At 39.9% G+C, this 17,227-nt stretch overlaps 1 long non-coding RNA gene across 1 annotated transcript; it reads right to left on the reverse strand.

The window, feature by feature from the left end:
* Positions 1–5,527: 5,527 nt before the first annotated feature.
* LOC137472501 (uncharacterized) lies at positions 5,528–16,819 on the reverse strand. The gene is made up of 3 exons (XR_010998227.1): positions 16,332–16,819; positions 11,970–12,086; positions 5,528–6,575 (listed from the first exon to the last, which is right to left on the reverse strand). It is a non-coding gene; the product is annotated as an uncharacterized lncRNA (long non-coding RNA).
* Between the last annotated feature and the right edge of the window lie 408 nt (positions 16,820–17,227).

The raw sequence follows: 17,227 nt of genomic DNA on the forward strand, positions 1-17,227 counted from the left end.
TCACCAGGAAGGAGAAGATGGGTTGAAGCCATCTCAAACCTATTGCACTGCTCAAAATTCTTTTTCTGGTTGTCTAGTTTTTTAGTGTGTGTTGGGCTGAACTACAGATTTGCTCCACCCCCCACCCCTGCAGGTGATGGTCCCTTGCAGGGAGAAAACCTCTTTTAGTGAGGTCAGGGAGAAATTCTGGAAAAATGGATACACAATACCTGCAGCTTTCAAGCAAGCTGATAGGGCGATCAAAATACAGTGAAAAATAAGCAAAGACATGAAGAAAACTTTGGAGAAGACAGAGGTCCAGGACAAAGGAAAACAAACACAAAACTTTTCTCTTATTTTTTCCAATTTCCACCCACAGCAAGAAGCTGCCTCTGCCTTGAAGGCAGAAACAGCCACTCTAACAGCAAACAGCAGAGTGGTTAATACTAAGGAACTCCAAGTTAAAGTTTTAAGAACTCTTCGCAAGAGCATGCAGCTACAATTGCACTGTGGCACACATGCATTCATTTGACATCTTCACAAATCATTTGTGTAGGCCAAAGAGATGAGTTTAAGGGAGACCAAAGAACAAGAAATTATTGTAGAGACCTAAAAAAAAAATCACACTGCAGGATGCAGAAGTTATATTAAAATCCAAAGTATTACTCTTGGCAATCAAGACTAACACCTAAGAGCACTGATACCTAACTGGCTTTTAGAGCAAGCTTGATTCATATGTTAGATTCAGATTTATTGAGTCAATTCAGACACATCTTCCTTTGCATCATACTGAAATCTATACCCGCATTTCACCTTACCTGGTGGTGCCAGACAAGGAGCAAAGATTAGTCCAATCCTCTGGAAGCCCACAGGAAACACAAAGCTGATTAAGAAGCAGAGTTACATGTTCCAGATACTGAGGAACTTTTGCTTTGTAAGACCTTCGTTCTCATGCACTTGAGTGAGAGCTGTTCAGGGTTTTCTTCTACCCTTGGGACCACCAGCTGATCACCTTAAAGTTCAGGTGAAAGCAGTTTGCAGGAGCAATGCCCTTGCTGAATCCGAAGGCTTGAGAGGTCTGGAAGTAACCTAGTTTAACTTATTTATAATGCGGGGCAGCCTGAGAGGAGGTTAAAAATCATAGGAAATAAGGATTAATCAGTTCTGCTTATCACAAGTTACACATCCACAAATAAAAATTTCACTGGAAGATCTGATGAGCCCTGTTATCTGGATAACTCTAGACAAAAGACCTATGCTAGAGGTAACCAAATCCTTAAGGGTTCCCCTTGTCTGTTTTTGAGTTGAAATGACCTGAAATTGATTTCATTTTTACATTATTGAAAAACTTAATTCTCTATTCAAAGTGGAAATACTGCTGGTTTGGGAATATCTTCCAGGCATAACAGGATGAGCTATAGCCTTTGGGAAATGAGCACACCTGTAAAAGCAGCATTCTCAGCCTCCATGTCCATCTCCACCCACTTTTGCTCAAAGCTTCACAGGGAAGTTTCAGACATACTCAAAAACTCAGATAAGAGGTGGTTTACTCCAACCTTCTACTTTTAACACATTAAGTTCATTTGACTAATTTTGTTTCATATTGTTTAGTCAGTTCATTCTTGTTACTCCTCATGGGGTGAATTTCTTCCAAAAGTTATGCATTAGCAGAGTTTCTTCAGAAAAAGGAAATGTCATCTGCAATCCACAGACACTACTACTCAATACCAAGAAGCAGTATTTTTCCTAACAAAAACACTGTTCAGTTGAAAAATTGGCCATTCCATTAAGAAAAATTAACACATGATTTTGGTATAACTAGAACAGAACTGTAACTAAAAAGCTTATCTGTAATAAGAGTGGTAATGTTATGGAATTATAATGTTACCATCACAGAGTTGAATTTCACAGTATGTTGGCTGCTGCATGCAGAGATTAACTATTTTCTCATTTTGTGTATTTTGCAAAGACTCAAGCTACACCTCTTAGGCGTAGGTTTCACAAGGAAACAAGAAACTTTTGTTTCCAGTTTAAATATGAAAAAGTCTAGTTAACAATAAATGCTGCTAGAAATAATCTCAGTTGCTGAGAGCAACTAAAATTGGACTAAAATTCTTAAACAAGAACTAGAACTGGAATTTTTCTTGCTACCTGAGCTAGGCCTAAATTGCAGGATGTGAAAAGAACAGGTAAAACCATGTGGAAGAAAGAAAAGTGAGAATGACCATGAAATGAAAGGGAGGATAAAAATGGCATCCTAGTAGCATACAATACATCACCCTCTTTTCTCCTTCAAACGTCCCAATAACACACATGAAAATGACAACAACAGAAACTCAAGATTAGAAACACATGTACCATTGTCTTTGTCACTTTGAACACTGCAGTATGCAGAGAGCACAACATAAATGTTTTCTCCTGCCCTCTTGTTGCAGAGCCTGCACTGAAGTGTGTTCTGTGGGCTCAGCACACAGCATTGCTGCATCAATCAGCGTGACACCCTGTGGGTTAATGCACAGAAACTCCCGGGTTAAGCCCTCCCTGTCTCAGTCCCTGATGTCAACAGACAACAGAGCCATCTCATTGCACCTAAACTTAAGTTGCTTCATGGGTGGATGAACAGCATAAGGCCCTGTGTCAGGTCTGAACTCAGCCTCACAGTTTTGAAATTCTTTGGGGCTTCCAAAACTCTCTGATGGATTTAGATCTCCAGCTTTCCTGAATGGTTTCAATAATAACCATCCAGAGATTGAAGTCCCAACTCTAAGGCAGCCTCTGTTATGCGAGGGCAAACATTTTGGGTCGATTGTAGATTTTAATACCAAAAATTTGCATCCCACCTTCATGCATTTGCCAGCTCTACTTAAGTGTACATGGCTCAGAGATGATGCATTGTAACATCATCAATGTGGGTGGGGAGGGGGGGGGAAATAATTATTACTTATCTTTTAAGATTGAACAATTTTGACTTCAGGGAGAAAAATATAGCCATAATAGAAAATCTGTCTCCAAATGCTGCAATGTGACTACAATCTGTCAAGATAAAGAGGGCTCTAGCATATATGTTATTTTATATTGTGAGCACTTAGCAAACCTATATGGCAACTTTGTGCTTAGCAGTGTAACTAGCTCTGTACAGCCATGCAAAATAACACAATTATCTTTGGAGGTAAAGGCAAACTGTCAGCTACATTAGGGGAGTTGCTATTAATTTTTGTGATAAAAAAGCACTTCTCTCCACCAACGTATTCAATTTCTCAATCCAAATTGGAAATTCATCTTTGGAAACCACTGCTGTCAGTAATCCTTTTAATTAATAGTATCCAGAATACAATAATTTCTATATTCTGTACCTTAAATCAACTGAACCCTTACACATTGCATTTCTTTCACAACATATTAACTTTCTGGTCAGGTGCTCCAAAAGAATTTAAAGATGAGAAGCACTACCCTAAGAAAAGCAACAGATAATGCATTAAGGTCAATCTTCAACCCAGTGTGTGGAATGAATTTGGCATCCATTGGATGTCAATGGAGGTCTGCATTTTATCTGTATGCAGGAGATGGATGTGTGTTATTTTAAAACTAGATCTCATTGCTGATTTTATTAGGATAATTTTGCAGGTTTTTAGAGGGGATGGCTCTTTTCCCAGTATTATTATTCAGTGCCTTCTGGTAGCTGATAGAGGGAGCTGTTATCACAAAATGTCAAATGCCAGTAATGCAGAGACAATGTCCATTATCTCTCTCACTTCCACTACAGGACATATTCAACAAGTTTGGTGCTCAGTCAGGACTGGGAAGTGCAGGAAATACTGAAGGTAGTTCCAGGGATGGCAGCAGTGAGACCAGCATGATGAGAGAGAGGTTTTGCAGTGAAGTGGAACATCCCAAACGGATGCTTGGAAACCATTAGAAGTATTATGTTTAATTAGTGTGGCTGTGCAAATGATGTAATGAGGCATTTGAGAATGAACTTGAATAGCAGTTGGATAAAAAAAATTAGTAATCAGGATGTCTGCCATCCATCAGAGGCCCAGGAGAGGGGTGCACATGATACATTGTCATACACATCAGAAATGTCCAGGTATAGAAATACACACTGACACAGCATGCTGCAAAGAGATGGTGGAGTAGCCAGTTGTAAGGAAAATCTGGGGAGTTGCAAAGTGGAAAGCTGAGAACGGGGCAGAACCCCATAGCACCTATAAATCCAGTAGTCCCTGATACACCAGTAACTACCAGTGTGACAGAGCCCAACTGTGGACAGCAGCTTATGATGCTAAAATTCAAGATTTCACAGACTGTCTTGTAGCAAATGCACAGTTCAAGGAAGTGAAGGATAAAGGATGAGATTTGCACAGAGGTAGGTCAATGAGGAAAATGCAAATTGCTGCTCTGCAGAAATTTCAAAGTGGTAAAGGTCAGTATTCATTCACTAGCCAAAAGCAATGGCCAAAAGCTGGCTGACAGCACCATCCCATTGCTCTTCTACGTCTGCAAGTCAAAAGAGATAGTGAGTTATTTGGTGAGGGAGGGAATATCTTTATTAATAATAAATAAATTACACCACCTCTGTTAGAATTCAGCCGATGGGCAATGACCAGACCTAGCTACAGTGATTAAAAGACTTCGTTCATATCTAATGATCACACAGAGTAATAATCTCATTGTAAAAGGCAATCAGACACTTGTTCACTCTTCTTATCTCTGCTCCACATTTGTAGTTACTAAGAAAGGATCTGCCTTTGATCATCTTTTCCTGCGCTGCTCTTTAAGCCATTTCATTAAAGGGCCAGAGTTTCCTGGATTAATGGCCATTTGTCATTTCCCCAAATCAATCTTGCCTTGAGTCTGTTGAGACCTTACAAACATTTCCTCAAATGTTTTTTTCAGAATTACAGTAGTTACTAATGCTCAGGTTTTATTTAAAAAGAAAACAAAAAGCAAAACCAAAAAAAAAAAACAAAAAAAAAAACTTGCCAGAGCTGCTTCTATTTTTTATTTAAAGGTATGGAAATCTTAACCCAACTTTTATTTTAAAAAATAAATAAATATATTGTTTGACTCTAGTTTTGTCTGCAAATGTAAGAAGTCTTAATTCTTTCAACTTTTCAATCTGATTATTTTTTTGAGTTGCCTCCAGAGCCTGGGCTCAGCCCATCTGTCACTGTTGAGCTCTTTACTATTTCTATTTCATTTATATCTACCACATCTGCTTTTTAGGCTCAAGACTGACTGGTAAACTTTTTTTAAAGAGACAAATATTTTAATAAAATCAGTGCCATGCTAAAACCTCCTTTTTTTGTAGAGGGAAGACTGCCACCTCCCCTGTCTCAAGAAAGCATAGCCATTTGGTTATTTATAAGGGAAATTCAGTTGTCCATACCCAATGGATGGCTGCAGTTCAGTGGTAGAACTTTTCTTCAGCATTCGGATTTACCTGGGAGCTGGTACTGCCATCCTACAGCTGAGGGGGAATTTTAGTATTTGGCAGGGATATGAATTTTGATTTGGGATTTGTGGCTTTTTCTTTTACAGACAGAAACAACTTTCCAGTTCTTCAACGGCACAAGACCGTGAAGTGCCATTGGTCATCCCCATCCTATGCCAAGATTGCTTCCCATGCAACTCCAGCACACTTGCTAAGAGGCATAACAAATTTAATACAAACCACACAGAGACCTCTCACCCTTTTCAATCAATCCATGCATTCTTATCCAGCAGGTATAATTTACTCCACTTTCACGGTGGTGGTGTAGAGATGACAAGACACTAAACATTCAGTAATTGTGTCAGCTCTTGGATACTGACACATAACAGTGCTCTTTAGGCAGGTAATTCCTTTGCACATGGATTTTCAGAGCTGCTAATGTGTTAGTCATTAGGGTGACACCAGAGACCTAACTGAGGCTCTCAAAATGGTAATTCCAGAGCTGCTAGGCTACTACTGGTATCAGCTAAGATTATTAGGAGGCCCTTTTCCTAAGCAATGAGATCCAGGCAGAAACATGCTAGGCCATTCACCATCCAGCTGAAGCTCCTGCAAGTGACAGGTATTTCTCACCTCTCCAGATCAAGTGGATATGTAATTGCTGTGTAGTTTGGACAGGGTGGGCTGCCAAAGGTGTAGCCTTGGTTTGAGGTTTCAGGTCATGACACATTATTCCTGTCCCTAGCTGGGCTAAAAGCACACATGCTGCTGCTAGCAAGCAGTAGTGGGCCATCACAATTTGACTTGCTCCTTGCAGCCCTCCTTGGTGAGCTTGTGCCACAGAGGAACCCACACACTCATCACATTCAATGTGAACTGGCCCTGTTGAAAAGGGAGCCTTTGCTCCTGCTCCACCTCAGCACTGTGCAACCCACAACACTACATTCTGGTTGTCTAATTAGATAACTCCATCAAATACAGCTACAGTTTGTAAATGTGATTGCATTGCTTTGATTTTTACTGTTTTAATAGTAATTCACCTAAGTGACTCCCGTTCAATGGAGAGGTGTACACAGGTCACGCTTCGTTCAGCTGGGGCGGTTCAGTTCGATCAGCATTCAATTCTTGCAATGAAACCTTCCACAATTAGGCTGGCCAGGACCTGCAAGATGAAATTGTGATAACAAACGACATTCTTTTTGAAAGAGGCCTGAAATGCCTGACTAGCAAGACAGACAGAAGGCAGCAGAGAGCTGAGGAATCAAACCTCACAACAGCCCTTGTTAAACCCACAGTGATGTAGCTACCATGCATCTTATTGGAACAATAAAAGCTGTTTTATGTGGATCCAAAAGACCAGGGGATTCAAGGAAATGTTTCTCACAGCTGAGTGGGTATTTCCCAGGACTTGTTGGTTTTATTACCTCATCTGTGTCCTTAGCTATGAGCAAAGTAGTGCTGAAAGCTCCCCATTTAAAGCAGGCCATAGCAAACAGAGATTTACCATCTCTCCAAAGCTTGTATAAATTTACTGTGGGCACAAGCTCAACAAAAGCTTACAAAAGAGGTACCTGTGGCTTCCAAATTAAGCCCATTTTCTCTAATTAGCCTCCTTCTTCACAATTTCCCTTTTTCCTCTACTTTTAAAACAGGAAAAAAAAAAAAAAAGCAATGGTGATACTGTGAAGGCCATAAAATCCATGTGCTTATACTGAGCAGGGACTTCACATGTTGGAGTTTTGCTGGAAGAGAAGTAAAAATTTCAGCTGCAAAATGGACAAGGGAAATTAAGCGTTCCGGTTGACTTGGACATGGTTGTGAGAAACCTTATCCATTTGCCTAACATTAATTTCCTCCTGGTTATATTCTGAAGGAGTTTGTCCTCTCCTTGGAAGTTAATTCCTAGCATAACTGTTCATTGTTTGCAAGCCAGTTTCTTTTAACTTCTCCTGCTGACAGAGCAAAACCTCATTTGATCTTTTAATCTGATGAAAGTCTTACTGAAAGCAACCAGTACAAAAGTTGTTTATGGCAAATGCTGTCCTTGCTAGGTTATCATTGCAAAGAGCAGTGACAGGTAATTTGTTTGTTAATGTTAGGCAACTGCAAATAAAAGACTTCTTCTAGGACTATTCTGTAACAGAGGAGCTCTAAGCTAATAATTTTAATAAGTAGACTAAGAAAAGTGAATGGCTCTAGTAATTAGAAATGGTTACAGAGCAGAGAACATGGTTCACATACCCTGTGCTGGACAATTAAATCTTGACTCTCCACAAGCCCAGTTCATCTAGCCCTGCTTTAAATCGTCTCTACAGCATTGGGAGAGTGTGTACAGAGAGTGAAAGTTGAAAATCCTCAGTTATTTTTGGCTCCCTATTTGGAATCTTCAGGACTAAGAGCATCTCATCTTTCCCAGCTTTGTCACACAGGCAAAGGATACCTGCTGCCACTACCCTAGGGAGCATGAAGCATAAATTGGGCAACCCACCCCCTGTGCCAAGCAGCAGAACTATCCTATCCTTTATTTTCAGCAACTTAAAATTTCAACCAGTTCTCCTGGAAGACAGTGATACTCAGGGATCAGAGAGATAGTGGGTGGGGAGGGAAGAATTTTCATCTAAGACATGGACATTCAAAGCCAAGGAGTTGATACTTTCTAAATCCAGATTAAAGGTCCTAATAAAAAGTGCTTCAGATCCGAGCAATGGCCCAAACACCGCACTAGGAATTACTCCTGTGTTTTATTTAGCTGAGCAAGAGGCATGCTTCTCTGGAGAAGTATACCAATGCCTTAGACAGATCCTGCTCCTAAGTAAGGATCTCAGAGAGAAAGCTTCTCTTCATCCTCTTGGCTGGCAGATTTATGTACACTTATATGAAAAATTCCTTTGTGTTGGGCGTGCACTGCTGTTTGCCCCAAAAGAAGGGTGAGCATGGCCATGGCACCTGGACCTATTAGCACATTAGTTCTTGGCAGCAGTTCTGCTGTCTGGAGAGGTTACAGCCCTTCACCTACCCTCCTCCTCCCCACTGGGACAATATTGCAGCTAAGCACAGTGTGAGTAGCCACCCTTTGCTGACCATATTGCTCTTGGCTGAAGCAGGGTGGAAGGTACAGTGATATCCAGGTGGGAGAGGCATTAACCAGGGCATACTGGCATCTCTGAGTGCAGCACCTGCAGCACCCAAACGCACTCCCAGTCAGCCAACAGGCATTTGTCTCCACAAAGCAATGAAAAAGCATCGTGCTTTCAAACAGTCCCCTGTCCTGATTTAATTGCAAGAGGGGAAAAAGAAGTTCTACCAGAAGGACAGGTAGCTGAATCACTCACAACTTACAGCCTGCAGGGATGAGCCTGGATAATCAGGGAGGCTCTTTCTGCTTCTAAATACTCACTGATCTATTCACTGCATGCTGAAAAACTTCAGGCTTTTATTCTGTACCAACAAACCATGCTGTCATTTAGGTTGCAGCAGATATTTATCCCCTTCCTGCCTCTCCTCAGAGACATGAATATTGTTATGAATGCAAAGAAAATACCTGTGAAAAATAAAAGGTCTCACAGTCAGTGGAGCCCAAGCTGAACTAAACAGAGCAGGCCTGGAAAATCTTCAGTTCTTCATAAAGACATCATATAGAGGCAACACACATATAACATGATATTTGGTGGCTTGTTTGGTTTAGCAAAAAGAATTATTATCAAATTACTTTGAAATGTTTGCACTGCATGTGAGGTTTTTCTCTATTTATTTGTTGTGTGCAAAATATGGTCACCTTTTATCTTCTCACAGAGATCTTGATTTCTACCTTTATCCAAAGCTAACAACACTAGCCCAAAAATTAATTCAGTGAAGGTGCTTAACAGGACAATAGCAATAAATTCCTTCAAAATAGCTGGAGAAAATAAGGACTATTAAGATATGGAAATGATGGCTCAGATAGGGTTTAAGTGATCATCTAGTAGTTGCTAAGCCTAATTTAAATACAAGAAGAATATCACGTTTCATCAGCTTCCATCTTCAGATTTAAGAGCTTCTCAAGTCCTCATTTATACCTGAAGTGTCACTGGCACATACATTAAAGCTGACAAAATCCATTTACTGCAGCAAGCTGTTCAAGTTCATCTCCTTATTTTCTCCAATCATGTTAATTTTCCTGTAGTGTTCTTTGTTTATAAAAAAAGAAACAAACAAGCACTTTGTGTTTATTAATCTGAAGTTCTTCCACAAACATTTACGTGCATTTAGGAGCTACACTTGTGAGCACTGCTGGCATTCCGTCCAATTGTTTAAAATTGCCAGCATATCTGATCCTCTGGACACTACTGCTCCCCATCTCACAAAAAAACCCAAACCAGCAGTCTTATAAAACAACCTGCTCCAAATAAACACTTTTCCTTAAAGGATGCTCAAAGTCTTAGGAAGCCTGCAGCCATCTGATGCATAAACAGAAAACAAAATGAGAGCTTTATCTGAGGCTCCTAGGCACTACTGTTCAAGGAAAGTCATGCATCCTTTATCACCCTCCCTCAGCCATGGGAAGAAACTCTGGAGAAGACAACCCACACCTTTTTCAGAATCCTCATTATAATCCTATTTTTTTTTTCCCTAAGAAAAGTGGAACTACTTCTGCTCGTGTCTGGGAAACAGAGACAGCAGCAACCTTATGACTTGTTTCTTTGGTATCTAGCAAAGCACATGCTCCAAAGAAAGCTCAGCACTGGTTTCCTACCCCTGCTTGGGCCCCAGATCCCATGAAACCAATATCCTTACACATTTGCCACCTCATTTACATGTGTGTGAGTCTGACCAGCTTGGAAATATGTTCTTGGGGAAGGACAGAAGGGAGTCACACATAGAAAGAAATGTCAAGAAATGTCATAGCAGCCTCATATCCTTAACACCGATTAAAAAAAAAAAAAAAAATCTTTCTCTGGGTCTTTCTCATTAGGGAAAGATTATTTTCCCCCAACATAGGCAGAGCCCTCCAAACCAATTTAATTTTCAGAGAATCAGAGTGGTCAGACCAGCCCATCCCAACAGACACATGAAGAAAAACAAGGAAACATTTTAAATAGTGTCAATTCATCACTGCATCTTAACCCTCTTGCTAGATAAAGCATAGCACCTTACAACAGCTGCAATACTGGGCTGTGTCCCTCACTGTTGTTAATTAGCTGCCCTCTGGTGATTTATGCTGGCTGTCCTTGCTCCATCCAGCTGTATTTTCAGTGCTGTTAAGAACACACTCCTGGTAAACAGCTTTAGAAATTCCCTGTGGTAACACAACCATTTCTCATCCAGGTATCCTATCTGCAGGTATAGATCCCACTGTCTCTGCACCAGCACCCCACAGCCATCCCTGGCATCCCAGTACCGCCCAGTACCTTTGCAAGAGTCTGTTTTCTTTCTTCTGTTCCTTTTTCCCTGTAGTCTCACCTTTGCCCAAACTCACCTGCCTTTTAAAGGGAGCCCTGCTCATCTCTCCTCCATCTTTCTTTGGCTCTTCTTCCTTGGGAACTCAGCAATCAGGTGAACTTGAAAATGGTTAATTGCTGGAATTTTTCACCCTCAAAGATCTGTCAAGCACGTGAAATCTTTTCTTTTAATTTATCTCATGGTGGCTGTACTTCTATGTGAATGAAAACCTACAAGGGACCCGAACAGTGGGCATCTCTACCACCCATACCTCATACCATGCATTGCTTTGAGCAGAGACCTAACTCTAAAACCTTATACTTTATCCTATGTCTTATTATTTGTGCCTGTGCCTATAGCTTAAAGTAGTGGTGCATTCCTGCCTTGTCTATCATCTCTCCACTGTGCAGCCTCCATAAAAATCTTGGCTCTCCAAAACATTCATTTCTGTCTCAAGCCTGAGCTTGCCCCTTCCTCTCACACCACAAGACTTGCTGGGTTCTCTCTCACTTCAGACCACAAGTGTGAGAACACAGTTTGCTTGCAAAAATGATGCTACTAGGGGACAGTTCATCTCACTCACAAGGGGAATGAAAAATGAAATAAAATCTAAACAAAACCCACCATACAAAGGGATTTTTTGCCCCTTAACTTTTTTTGGCTTTTTATTTCCCTGACAGTTTCCTTTTTCCTTTACTTATTATTTTTTTACCTCTGCATTTATTCAGGGCTCTTCTCTTCCTGCTGTCTTTAAAACTGTTATGCTCAGATCACATGTAGATCTATCTACATGTCTGAAGATAAGAACCAACAGAAGAGCTCATAAAATCAGCACCCTGATGAGATGAGATCATTTCACACATGCTGTTTGTTTCCTGTTATACTCGGGAATTTACAGTGGCTGCTGGCCACTATAAATACTGAACCATCAAGACAGTTTTTTCATATATTTCACTGCAATAGTCAATGCTGCATTTTTGTCCTTAGAGTAATTTGATTTGTTGTAATCGATTTGGGTGGGTTTTCATTCTTAATTAACTGCTATTATGATGCAATGATGCAATCCTTGTTCACAAACCAGATGCCAGAAATGAAATTCAGAACAGGGTAATAGAAAGAGGATGGAGGAGAGCCTTACCTGCCAGGAAGGTGAAGCAGTGAGCTAAGAAGCCAATTAGCCATGCTGTTGATTGGTGTGCTCTCATTAGTGGCATGAGGGGACAAGCTCAATCTTCTCAAGTTTGTGACCAGCACCCTGCAGAATTAATTTCTTTGCAAGTCTTAGTAAAAAGGACATATATCAATAAGAGCTCCCTAGTGCTGTTTTGGCAGACTCTGCCTTTTGCTGGAGGTTGGGCAAATCTGCCCATCACTAGGTCATGTAGTGGAAAGCTGAGGCCATGGAACTTTACCAACACACATTCAGTGCCACCTCTGCAAAATCCTCACTTGAAGTCAGAACCCTCATCTGCTCACAGACACACACAGGGCAGAAGCATCTCCCACAATCAGTCTGTCAGTCAGGCCAATGCACTTACCTTTGTTACCTGGAATTTATGCTGTTATAGCTCTGCTCTTGATTTGTTGTTGTTTGTTTGTTTGTTTTCATAAGACTATTAAGACCACTTAAAATGTCTTAGTTGGAACCCTTTTCAGTTGCTAATCTTGATTTTGGGAGTAGACTGAAACCAAGTCCCACAATTTCTTCCAGAATACATAATTGTGAGTGTTATTTCAGAGATGCCTTTTGAAAAGATTGTTGTACAAGTCAGAAAGTTCTGTAAGCTCAGACTTGAGATGAAAAGGCTTTATTGGCAGCACTCTAAAATTCTCCACTGCTTTTACAATGCTGTGGCAGCTGCTACTGTAGTGATACAAGGCATGTTCTGTTAGTCTTTTCCTGGTATTTCTACTTTGATCAGATAACAGTAAATGCAAAAACACCTGTGTATATCACTTGAGGAACTAAGCTAGGTACTATTGATCTCAAACAACACCTAGTTCCACTTTCCTTTTTTTTTTTTTTTTCTCCCCATGGAGAAACCAGTCAGTGAAAAACAGGTGTTTTAATCAAACCAGAAAAAGGTATGCCTTTGACAATGATTTTTGTATGGGTTTTGACACCCCGTGGTTCAAGTGCACTGGGTTGTCATTCTTTTCTGCAGAAAAAGCTCTAAGCTAGTTTTTATGAAGCCATGGTCAGGATGTTCATGATGCCACTGACCTCCTTCCCTGCTCAGGAGTCAAGAGTAGCTACATAGATCAAGCCAGGTTAATCTGTCTATCTGATCTTTCCTGTTTAGTCCAGTATTGAAGTTTCCATAAGGTAAAAGAGAAGTAATTATAAATTAATTTATTTGTTGATTTAAGCCTCAGTATTTCTATTTCCCACTAGAACATTCTAATGCACAGTTTTCCACAGGGCGGAAAAAATAATCTTGCTGAAAAAAACCCCACAATACTTGTATAATCTGTCCTAATAAATAGCTCTGGGCACAATCTTCCTTTGCCTAGAATGTATAATATTATGGAAGGTTTTTTCCTCTAATTTCAAGAAGATAAGCTGAGTAATGGTAACTTTTCCATAAATCACATCCTCGAGGACATTAGCCATTTTTTATCTTTTATGTGGTTTTCTAGGTGAGAAGTAGACAGTTGTCCTCATCTGAAACACTAATGGACTTACAAGGAAGAAGCAGTAACATTAACAAACTACTCAAGCCATGTGTTATAAGGAGCATAACCAATGCTTTCTTCTTGGGAAAAGATCTGTTCTAATCTTGTGTTTCAAAATGTGGCATGTTTGCAAAGGAGGCACAGAATAAATAAATGCAAACACTCTTGCTCTGTTTCAGACCTGGAAAAATGTTGCTTAATTAAGAGGAAACCCTTGCATCTCCAATGAGAAGCTAATCCTCTCTTATTTCCTTTTGCCTCTCCAATTCCTTAATAACAGATGGCCACAGAGGTGTTAATAATATTCTCAGCATGCCCAATGGCAATACTGAGGAGATCTATATGCTGCTATTTACATTAATTGGCAACATTGCCCCGATGGACAAGCTATTATCTTCCTAAGCTTTAGTTGTCTCTGTCTGAATACTTATCTTTATCCAACCAGTAAAGTCAAGGTCCCACTCTATTGTTTTCTCCCACAGAGGGTGATTTATTTGATAATGTGGTTTCAAACACAATCTCTTCCTAAATTATCCTATCCATTCCATTATTTCTTTTCTATTATCCTGAAAGTCCAAAAGACGAGGTATAAAAATTAGGTGCCAAATTCACTGTAAGTTTAGGAATTCAGACTGACATCTCTAAATCCTCTTGATGAGATTTTGTGATGTCATTCTGTCTTTCCAATTAACTTGGAGTGACGTACTGGTGATAAAAAGATTTGGTCAGTATTTGTCTTCCAGATATTGAGTAAATACAAGTCTCTCTATTTCATCTACACTTAGTCTTTGTTGTATAAGCAATGATTATTTTTTATTTGATTAAGGTCATGCTTACTTTCTTTCCATGCCACAATAACACATTCTGTATGTGTGGAAAGTGTCATAAGTAAAGAAAAAATAAAATAGTCTGGAAAAAGACGAGTCAAAAATGCTCTTGGGGAAAGCAGTTACATTTATATTATCAGGACAGGCAAGTCCTTTAATGCTGTGATAGTGTCATAGCAATTCAAAGCTAAGCCACTTTATAAATATTAAATTCCTTAGGAAATGGAAATTCATGGTGTACTAGTTTCAGAATGTTACTTTCACCTGTCACTTAGATCCTGAAAGTACGGTCTCTGAACAGCAAAGGACTTTTCCAATATTAAGATGTAGGTGTCAGGTATTTCCTTGTAGCTATGTATAAGAACTTAATTTTTTTTTGTTGTTGTTGCTCTGCTTTTCTCCTGAAGGATATGTAAAGTGCTTTCCTCTCAGTATCATCCTCTGCTCTCAATAAGTGATCTGTGGCCCTGTTCTGCTGTTACGTATCTCAATTAACATCTAACACCCAAGAATTAACAGAAAGTCATAAAAAAAACTCTCCTGGCTATTCAAGGAACAGCTATTTGAGGCCAACACTCTTTGTTGACCAGTGCTCAAGGCCAAAAAGCAAACCCATTTTGTCTGGCTAGCATCATAACAAGCAGGCTGGACTGTAGATCCTGCAACATTGCACCTTTGGCCCTGTTCCCTAGACTGTGCTCAAGACAAGCCATTACAGAACAGACAGAAAGGCTGGCAAAATTGCAATTTGAGACCTCTGCAAAAATACCTGTGGCACCATCCCAGAAACAGTCATACAGAAATGTCCTTTTGTTGTCATATGTGTAGAGTTAGTCGTAAGGGGACCTCTGACTTGCTGACCAGCATGTGAACAGCTGCCTGAAGAACAGCTCTTAAAAGCCTCATACAACTCATGTCTTTTACTAACACAGCCCCCAGGTGCACTTAGTTTGTCCCTTTCACATGTTCACCCTGAAGGACTTAGTCTATTTATCTATGTAGTGCTGAGTGAAACTCTTGTTACTGCCTTAAAAGCTGTGAAATAATGCCTTACTACTTCTTGTCTGGGGTGAGAGCCTTTCTCAACTTTCAGGCAACATTTTGCAGACAGCCAAGGAGAGATCTGTGTGCTCAACATCTTGTAATAACTTGAAATCTTTGCCTTGAACACACAACTTTCTCAAGAGCAGGGTCACTGTACTGAAACAGAAGAGAGCAAAGCCCCAAGCTATCAAGCAGAGTACAAGCAGATTAGGAAGAAATGAAATTCATCAATACAGTGCCCTCTTGGTCAAAAGTTCACTAAGAAAGAAGGGAGCTGTACAATGCACCCATCTCCTTTTAATTGGCTTGAACCTGCTTCCTACCATGCTCAAGCAGATGTGGTGTCAATGGAAGCCATGCTAAGGCAGAAACTTTTAATTATTTTTAAATAGTCTACCTCATCTTTAGGAGCTGTAGTTAGGATTCGACAGGGAGAGAGAAATAGAAAACCAAAAAAAAAAAAAAAAAAAAAAAAAGAGAATAGGCTAATATTTTCTGGAGTAAATCTCTGAATTTACTTCCAAAACTCTTGTGTCCAGAGTTTATTAGTACAAAGGTAAGTTGTTCAGCAGCACAGAGGAAGAAATAAAAATGCTGTGAACATTTTTGAAGACGTGCATATTTGTAGCTGACTCATTGTGTGATTACATGGGATTTATTTATGTCCTTAACTCAAAAAATTGCATCTATCAGGAGGGAAGAAAACAGGCAACACAGAACTTAGAACAAACCACAAAACAGCTGGCTGTGGATTGGATATTTGAACCATTAGTTATAAGGCAGAAGTTAGACTGAAATACTGTCACATATATATGACAACTATTATTCTTGAGCAGACCTAATCTCTCCTAGATAACTGACAGATAAACAAACAGTAGCTAAGGCAATTAAACCTGTTTCTCACCATGAGTAGGTCTGCAGTGGATAACATGGGTTAAAATAATTTTTATTACCTTCAATCTTCCAAAGTATTATGTGGGGAAGCAGAGAGGGACATGCATGTGCAATTGCTGTTCTCTGAGCCTCTCCTTCCCTCTGAAAAGGGCTGTGCATAATCAGTGAGGGGTTGCTACCACAGGGCAAAGATATATTGGCACTCTGAGTCCTGGGTGGCAGGGAGAGTCCAGAAGACAGAAAAGTAACAGAAAGAAAAAAATGTTTGAGGACACAGAAAAGAATTTTGTGGATCTTTTTGCAACCAGGAGGCAACAAACAAGCTGCTGGCCAGAAAGAAAACCCTTTGCAACAACATCCTATACAGGGCAGAAATGCTTTTATAGACTTTGTTGACTGAATTTTCTCTTTTAAAGTACAACAGTTGTAGATCCACATCTAACAAAGCCTAAAAGCTGAAAATAAAAGTCTCAGGATATGCCTGGGATCTGTTCTTTAAACCTACAGTTCTGGAAGACCATCTTAGAGATGAGACCATTGTGGATATGTTCACGTGGCAAGATTGAAACTTTGCTACAGATACCCCATGTAATGATGAACATCAGGTAGGTCTCTTAGCACGGACTATAATGTGTGACAAATGTAAAGTTAATAAGTGCTAAAAGGCAAAACCAACATTCATGCTACCATGCTATTAAAAGTTCTTTCACATACTGATTTGGCATTTCTCTCAAATATTTTACCGACCCAACCTTCTTGGCATGGTGAAATTAAGCCACAACTGATACCCTCTGGTAAAACACAGCTCCAAGTCCTATGTTGTTTTGGTACCTATAAGAAATAGAATATTTAAAAAAGTGTTTACTATTGGCATAACTTACCTCCCACTGGTGCTACAGGGCTCTATATCCTTAAGTTCAAAAAGAGATTGAGACTAGCCCAGTGAACTTTGACA

The sequence above is a fragment of the Anomalospiza imberbis genome, chromosome 4 (assembly GCF_031753505.1).
Source record: "Anomalospiza imberbis isolate Cuckoo-Finch-1a 21T00152 chromosome 4, ASM3175350v1, whole genome shotgun sequence".
Classification (NCBI taxonomy): domain Eukaryota; kingdom Metazoa; phylum Chordata; class Aves; order Passeriformes; family Viduidae; genus Anomalospiza; species Anomalospiza imberbis.